At 44.3% G+C, this 9,120-nt stretch overlaps 1 long non-coding RNA gene across 1 annotated transcript; it reads left to right on the forward strand.

The window, feature by feature from the left end:
* The first annotated feature begins 3,641 nt into the window (after positions 1-3,641).
* LOC140216201 (uncharacterized) lies at positions 3,642-6,815 on the forward strand. Its single transcript, XR_011892889.1, has 5 exons — positions 3,642-4,450; positions 4,721-4,812; positions 4,886-5,042; positions 5,604-5,769; positions 6,594-6,815. It is a non-coding gene; the product is annotated as an uncharacterized lncRNA (long non-coding RNA).
* Positions 6,816-9,120: the final 2,305 nt, after the last annotated feature.

Consider the following 9,120-nt stretch of genomic DNA (forward strand, 5'->3'; position numbering starts at 1 on the left):
ACGTTGACGCTGTGCCGCTGCGGGAAGTCTCCCGCTAGTGTGAGCGCGCCACACTACTCCTTGCCCCGGAAAACACCCAGTGGAAAGCGCGTGATATATCCTAAAAATTTGAAAAGGTGGTAGCGCAAGAAGACACGGACGGAGACGAGAGGACAAGGACGGGTGCTGAACTTCCAAAAACATTTATTGTTAATGAATCACGAATATATACATGCTGTCCGAGCCCGGTGTAATCATCTGCGCATTCGTAAATATGCCAACTATTTGTCTGACAGCGTGATGGATGCCATGTTGACACATCCCTATGCTTACACAGCTTTTTTTCCCTCTCCTCCATCGATGATGGAAATAAAGTTCAAGTTCACTTCTAGAAATCCGTTCAGATTCTGCGATTTCCCGTATAACACGAGTTTTACTATTCTTAATAACGAAAGTGTTTACAAGGTCGGGCGAACAGTCCCTGCAAGTCAGACAATGACTTGCCAGAAAACCTTCGAAATCTTTTCCTTCACGCGGATTTTTTACATTGTTTGCGTCCTTCCTTAACCTATCATTAGCACATCTCCCAGTATGGCCAATGTACACTATTCCGCACCTTAAAAGAATTTCATAGACTGCCCCTTATGCGCATTCAATAAAAGGCGGCCTGTGCTTTATGCCGCAGTCACGTTACTGGCTTGCTTCCGGGTCGGTCATCCTACAAAGCTTTGACAGCTTATGGGGAGCAGCGAACACTCGTAACGCTGAGCCACCTTTTCCAAATTGTGGGATAGTGTGTGAACGTAAGGTATTACAGCTACATTCTGCCTACGCTGTGCGCGGGCTTCGCACGTTTGTGGCTTTGTGCGCATATTTCTCAGCAGGTTCCCTGCAGTATTCTTAGCAAAAAAAAAAAAAAAGCCCTCCTCCATTGCACCCTGTGAAAGTGGGTGTACAAAGAAACGATTGCCGACGTTAGACGACGTTGCTCAGAAACCAACCACCACTAACACCACAAGCGACGTACGTAACGCGGGCACGCATGTCTACGGAAGTGCAGCATACATGGCCCCCGCCAAGCGCAAGAGCCTTATGGAACTAAATGAATGTTTGAGGGTAAATTGTCAGAAAATGCGTAAAATACAACTTAAGCACAAGCTTCAGACATGATAACTTCGGATTGCAAATCGAGTATGCGGGAAAACATAATTCTGTTACGCGGAAACTGAAAGACAAAGCCCTTTTCTATAGCTGCCATTTGAGGTCTGTCTGAGTGGCCACGGCCGGTAGGTGGCGGTACCTCAGATTAGTACCCCAGAGAAAGGCGGAAAAAAAAAAAGCGAGCTCGCCATGTAATAGGCTGCATAAACATGCAGGGCGCCAGAAGAAAGGAAAAGCGCTTATAAATTGAGGAGCAGTTAAATAGAGAACAAATAGGGGTGTATGCGGTTATAAAAACGCACCTTAGAGACTTAAAAGATGCACCAGTCATTGAGAATTATGTTTGGGAAGGTTGCAACAGAACTAAATCGAAAGGAAAGGGAGGGGGGCCGGAATGTTCAAATGGGAAAAAGCATATTCAAAGTGTCAAGGGCATCTTTGGTTTTCAGGCACAATGAGTGGAAATAAAACTTGGCTGGGCTTAACGTATTTATGAACGAGAAAACATTGCAGAGAGAAGAACCAAGGCTTAGCGGAATGCCTAAGTGCTGATATTAGGCGTTTCGGAAATAATGCCGAAATTACCCTGTTAGGTGACATGAATGCCCACATACAGGATCTAGACGTTTATACCGACAACAGGAAGTTATTGCTGGACCTTTGTGAGCAACGTAACCTCGTTATCGTAATTACGGCCCGTAAATCTGATGGTCAGATCAGATGGCAAGTTGGAAATAGGCAATCGACTATTGGTTACTGTCTGATGACGGAAGATATTTATGATAAGTTCAGATCAGTTGAGATAAGTTGAGCCATTGGCGAGTAAGACTGTAGTAACACAAGGACTGGCCATAAACGCACCATTTTGAAAATGGGATATGTAGTTGTGAAGGAGAGCACGGAGCGAAGAATGGCCAGTCCAAATTTGAACGCTCGACAAATAACAAATATAGCCGCGGGAGTCGAGAAAGCCAGTCCAAATTTGAACGCTCAACAAATAACAAATATAGCCGCGGGAGTCGAGAAAGAACACGGCAAATGGCCAAGCAATAAGTGGGAATACAGTGAGCTTCTAAATGTAATGACGAGAGAAATTAGGAAGAAGAAGCAACACGTTTGTTGGAAAACAAAAATGAAGTAAAAAAAGCTGGTGGAACAGCGTGATACCCGAAACGATCGATGAACGACAGAAAGCATTACGAGAACATAAGCAGGCATAGAAAGTGCAGTTGCCACAGGTTGAAGCAGACAGAAAATTAGAAGTATACCGGGAGAAAAAAAATCTATTGTTATAATACTGGTTCAAGCAAAGTTCAAAGGTGAAAGTGAACGTTGGTTGTCGGAAATACGTGAGAAAAAGAAGGCCGCGCCTAGAATATGTTGAAAACACACAAACTTATTAAGCAGGAAGTCTGGAACAGAACAACATGTCCTAGACTAAGATTAAAAAAAATGGAAGGGGATGCGACATTAAATTACATCCGAAAAATAACGACCGAATCATTCCAAGGCAATGATGAAGTAGTTTTAAAGAAGAAGAGCGTTAACGAGAACCAGAGAAACTTCTAAAGCGCACAGCCATAGGGTTAGGCGAGGTTCCCGTTAGGCTGATTAGCGAACTAGGATCAAAAAGTAAGGAAGCTCTGTGGGAAGCAGTAGAAAAAGGCTTACAAGATAGGCGAATACCAGACAGCCGGAGACAAAGTAGAATGAATTTAATGTATAAAGATAAGGGAGAAAAGAATTGAATTCACCCATATAGACCGTTGACCATTATATCGGCAATATACACGTTAGCAATACAGGTAATTAAATTACAAGTGCAAACATGGGCAGAGAATGGTATGGGAGAACTTCAGAACGGGTTCAGAATAGGCGTCTGGATGATAACTTATTTGTTCTTATTCAGTGTATTGAAATATCCAAAGAGAGGAGACTGTTTTATGTGGCTTTTTTAGATATTACCGGAGCGTATGACAACGTAGACCACAAAATTTTGTGGGATATTCTGGAAGGCATAGGCAACGACTTTATATAGCTTTTGACAGAGACCTACCTAGAAAATACAGTTTGCGTTGAATGGGGAGGGATGAGGAGCGAGAAGCAAGTTGATATCAACTAGGGACTGCTGTTTGTGATGTACATGGTAAGTATGAAAAGGCCGCTAGAGGGAAGCAATTTTGGGTTTTATCTCTCATACAAACAGGCGGTTAAAATAGTAGAGCAGTAGCTTCCAGGTTCGTTTTATGCCGACGACATTGTGTTGCTAGCTAACAAGCGGAGTGTTATGCAACGCCTGGAGAATATATGTGCACATGAAGGTAAGAATTTAACATTTGAAATTTAGCGTTAGGAAATCAGCTTTTATGGTAAACAGTACTCAATGAAAACAGTGAACAGACAGTATCAATACAGGGCCAGGAAATACCTCGAGTAAAAGAACACAAATACCTCAGTATACACTTAAAAAAAATCCACGCTTAATCTCACGCTAAACTGTGAGTTTAAGCGTGACGCGCATGTAAATGAGGGGCGGACAAAGACAATTGCACACGGTAATAACAGGTGTACAATAATGAACAAGTACAAAGGGAAACAAAACAAGATTATACAATATTTATGCAATACTCCCAAAAAAGAAAACAGAACCTACATGCTAACGTGCATAGCACCCAAAGTACTGTTCGACTCACTGAAGAGGTCAAAATTATTGTTTACATAAGCTATATACATATTCGTATAGAGCTACCAATCCCTCCAAAATATTACACAGACGCACGCACGCACGCACGTGCACAGCACACACGCCAAAAGGAAACGGCGACGCGCTCACAGGAAGCGCCTGACAAAAAAAAAAAGAAAAAAAAGGAAAAGTGTGGGGAACCGAGGTCGTTTGCGCTGTCGCATCTCCCTCTCCCAGAAGGAATGAAGAGGTTCTTGGAAAGCAGGGACGGGCGATTCTCTCTGTCAGCATCAGCTCCCACCAGCGAGGACGGGGCGAGAAAGCGAAGCGGGACTTTCCTTGCTGTCTATTTTTTCTTCGTCACGCTCAACGCCGGCTGCCCGCAGGGGCGCAGGCGAGTTCCCGCCAAATGGCGCGGGGGCGCAAGCAGTTGCGTGAGTTGCCGCCAAATGCTAGCTCTGGATGCCAGCTCGTTCCGCGTCTCTTGGTAGACTAGTTGGTGCATTTCTGTTATCATGGACTGCGCATAGAAACGCAAACTACACAAAAGTGACATGGACAAAAACAGCGCAAGCCCTTTCCATGCAGTGGAGCCGCCGTATCTCGCCGTTCAAGATATGCGTACTCGTAAGTGGCATTTTAATTTCACGTTGTGTAATGCATGACTGTCTTTTTCATGTGAACAAAACTCGCTTTGTATTGCGTAAATGGTTTTGCAACGTATGATAAGCTCCTTGTCTTTTGGGCTTATTTTTTCTGACAGGAAAAAAAAAAAGAGGCTTTATATGAGAACGATCAAGCGTTCGAGAGTTGGGACAGGGAAATGTGAGACGTACTTTCATGTATATATTTCTAATATTATTTTTTCGTCTTGTATTTTCCTTAATTTTTCTCAAGGAAACACTGGAACGACACTGCTTAAATTGAAGCACAGTGTGCGAATGACCTGCTACGCTCGGAACTGTCGCCACCATTCGGGAAGAAATCAGGTAAGACGCTTGTCTGGTTGTCATTGCGGACAAGTCATAATTAATTAGAAGTTGCTTTCGTTCCTTCCCACAGATGAAAAAACAAAACTGTATATGCCTGTACGATATACGTCTGGTGCATTGCAGGTAAGAATGGATTGTGTGTGGCACATCTCCGCATGTGAACTAGAGTAGATCTAGGAACATCAGACAAGAAGCCGCGTATGTGAAACCCTGCGGATAGCCCATATGTAAGTTGTTCCTCAATTTTTCTGTTGTTGTATTTTCGTAGTTTACGTGTAATACTTTGTCACCTCGGTCTCGACGTTATGTATACCTATACATTTGTCTCGTGGCAGTCTGCGTGCTATTTTGTTTGTGCAACTGTGTTGTATTCATTTATCGCGCTGCCTGGATGTTTTTTTTTTTTAAATGATATTCTGAGCCAAGCCAGTAAATCTATCCTTCCTGTCCTCATGTTTCCTTGGGCGGCTCTAAAGTGTATCTTAGAGGAATATTTAGCTTCAGATTCCCGCATGGAACAGATGGTGATTGACATGCTGTGTTTTCTTTTTAGAGAAACTGTGTATTCATGTTTATATTTGGCTGATTTTCATTTTGTCATTCATACAATACCGCAGCCATATGTCGTTCTGTCATAGAACGTTGTTTCTAGATATATTTGTTTTATGTGGTTAAAACATTTAAAACGAGAGCGATCATATTTCTTATCCTGACCATTATTTTTTACAGACCACGATAACCACGTATTTGGATGTCTGGTTTAGCTTTACATGCGCTGGTTCGTGCAGGTGAACTTTTTTTCGAGATACGGAGGAACGGACATCGGTCATGCCGTGCGCACTCTTCTGCAGGGCATACTTACAAATGAAGCTGCACTGCAGTTCAGCTGGAAAGGGTCGCAGGGGAGGAAGCACGCCTTCGTGAAGCTCCCGGCCATCACGAATCTCATTCTAAGTAAGAAATATGGCATAACAATCAGCTTTCTTGTGCACGTTGCGAACATCGGTACCAACTGCATGCTTCGTTTTTTTTTTCTTCATTCAAACAAGCTGCTGCCTATTGCATCTTGCTGCGTCCAGTATTAGCACTTTCTTTAATAAAATAATGCCGTAATAAGTGAGTTCTACTTGCGGCGTCCATATTTTGTCACTGCTTTTGAGAAGTTTGTTTTGCTTCACCATATAATATATGCTGTATATGCTGTTTCTGCTTTAACCCATGTATGCAAACTGTTTTCTGCAAAACATAGACCTATCATCGTTGCCATCATGTCAGCAAGTATATGTATCATGCCATAAACTTCCCCTCTTGCCTCTCCAGACATTTACCTATTCACCTCCTTGTGCCGCTTGGCGCTCCAGGCTCCGGCGCGTTCTTTGTCTCAGCGTTTCAACTTGGCTGTTTCATGCAGTGCTCACGGGAAGCAACAAGACGGATCGTGGTGTAAATAGCCGCACTACCAGTAGTGCGGCTACCAGCCGCACTACCGACACAGTAGCCACTGTGTATGCGTGTTTTGTTATGGTTCCGTGTTGAGTTCCCCCTATTGCTAACGACATATAAATTATCAACTATCCGGTACTTACACGATTTGTGTCGTCCAGCCACTCTTCCTGACATCTTCGATACTGATTTGCACGTCCCTAATATTACTTTGTTATCGTTTCTTTATCTGGCTTATGATCTTTTTTATTGTTTCATTTCTTCAAATGGAATGCGACTAACCAACTGAACTATAAAGCGGGGGCAGCTTTCTTATATGTGCCGCTTTATTGCAGCATCTGTGAGGAGCACCTTCCCAGACGCTTCACTGGCTTCAGTGGCTGGAGTCACGAAACGCTGGTTAGTCGGAGCAGCTGACAGGGATGGAGGCCGGAACGAGAGAAGGCGTCGTGACCCCGCTTCAAGCCCACCATGAACTAGCATTTGAAACTTTTGTGAACGTGTGGGTGTATACATATCCAAGACAAATACAAGAAATAAAGACCTGTATAAGAACATTTTGTCTGGCATTTATGTGGCATGAAAAGTACAAAAAAGCGTTGGCTTTCGTCTGGTACTTCTATGCCGGCCACCACACAAGCGTGACGCGTGATGCGCATGCTGTTGTAAGTGCATGATGCAAATGCTACGATTATTCGGGGCGTCAAAAGCAACGTCGGCTTTCAGCACCGGGCCGGTGCAATGCCGACCATTATTGTCGTCAGGGCCATGGCTGGCCCGCGTGTGGCATGCGCTCGGCTGCGTTGGCCAAATAGAATGGCCCTACGGCTGGCCGACTGACTACGTACCTAAAGCCTTGGTAGGCCCTCGTATGGGACGCCGTCGGCCAAGTCGGCCACAGTGGTCGGGCCTACATCGATTGCCGACGATCGGCCGACGTTAGGCCAATGTCAATCCCCAAAGCTGGGCCGCCCTCGGTTGCCGAGGTCGGGCCAACCGTTTTGCAGTCGGCCGGAGACGTCGGGCCGACTTTTTGCCGCGGTCTTTTTGTTGCTTGGGATAGCTCCTGTCCAGAGCCTCATACTTACGTGGAAAGGGACTGATGTTGTTCGCGATGGTGGTTGGAAGGCATACTTTTTAGGAAAAATGGCTGTCCGTGGATAAGAGCGAACGCGAGCGGCTTTAGAGACTAGGAAAAGCTTGATCAGGTGCTAGGCGAGCGCGGCACTCTTAGCGTGGGAAGCTAGCCCGAGTAACTATCTCAAGGACTGCTGCTGACGAGGGCGAAATACCTTCGTGTAATTATAATAACACTAATAAGGCTACTTTCGAAAAAGAGAACGTCCCAGAGGGCTGTACTATGAGTGCTATGACTGATAATTATCTCTCTCTCTCTCTCTCTCTCTCTCTCTATATATATATATATATATATATATATATATATATATATATATATATATATATATATATATATATATATATATATATACGCGAGCGCTGTTGCTTTGTCTCTGCGTGTAGTAGTTAAGAGAGCGAATTTAACCCACGAAACACAGAACCTCTTAAAAACTTCTTGAAACGGCTACAAACGGCTATAGACGTCTTGGTCTATGACAAGACTGAAAATAGAATTTCTTCTAAACATAACCTCCGCACTTGGAATATGCTAGTATATATTCTATCTGCGGCAAAACCCACTACTGGTGTCACTAGAGTGTGTTTTGGTAAACACATTCAGAATGTCTAACTCAAGAACTTTTCTAGATCTTTTTGTCTAAAAGTGCATAAAATGCCAAACGACGTGTTAAAACTGCGGTTACCGTCGGCCGTCGGCGTTAGCGAATAAAAGACGCCACAGACAAATCGAACTCGTTGGAAGCAACATAAGTTAATTGGCTTTGATATTAAATAATTTCACATCAGAACTTCAACAATCAAGGGCGTGTTATTGTTTTCCATACGGGGCGCGCACACGACGCCAGGAAGCCATTCTATGTTCACGCAGCAGGTATACTGATAGCAGCAGGAGCGAAACGCCGGCGTTGCACAGCGGTGTCACAGAGCCACCGCGCTGCGATCACTTCGGCGACACAATCCAAATTTGTCGGACATCTCATTCTGTGCTGGAAACACTGGGAGGCAGGAAGTTTGAAAAAACGGCCACTGCCGCCCCCAATGTCTCGGTCGTGGGATCGTTATGCCACTTGTGCGTCATTCTAAGCCGTTCTGTACATTTATACTGGATATTAATTGGAGTCATTTAGCTGTGCTGATTCTGCTTGCCGTGTGTTTTGCATCAGTGCTTCGTGACATCGGCTGTATTGCGTGTTTTCGCCGACTGCTTACTACCACAATGGCGTGATCTGCGTTCGCCGCCTTCGTGTCTCGGTGCGTTTTGTATACGTCGCACGTTCGGACAACACTTTTTCCGGTAAGTGAAATACATTGCACTTCGTTTTTCGTCAACATTGTGAATATTTTTAGGTGTTACCCGCGACAATCCTTGATATATGGGCTCATCTGCCCTGCGAGTTTTCGTCATTACTTTTATACGAGGGTTTTTCTTGTGTTTAGCCGTTCAGCACTACCGCGCTCCACGACTTTCGCAACACCAGTCAGAACTTTGCCCTGCTTGTTAGTCATTGTAGTTAACGTAGCACGAACCAACTGAAAGGAGTGCATTCGAAGACGACGCGCTGGCTGTAATGCTGAACCAGACTGAACTCGCCCTATTTGTGTCCTTTTGTTCTTGCGTGCGCGCGCGTGTGTGTCAGTGACTATGCAGTTTGTAGCGTTCCCACTTTATAGCAAAGCAAAAATATAACTGCAATGTTTACTTCATCTATACAATTCCAAATGAAA

This window comes from Dermacentor andersoni, chromosome 2 (assembly GCF_023375885.2).
Source record: "Dermacentor andersoni chromosome 2, qqDerAnde1_hic_scaffold, whole genome shotgun sequence".
In the NCBI taxonomy this organism is placed as follows: Eukaryota; Metazoa; Arthropoda; class Arachnida; order Ixodida; family Ixodidae; genus Dermacentor; species Dermacentor andersoni.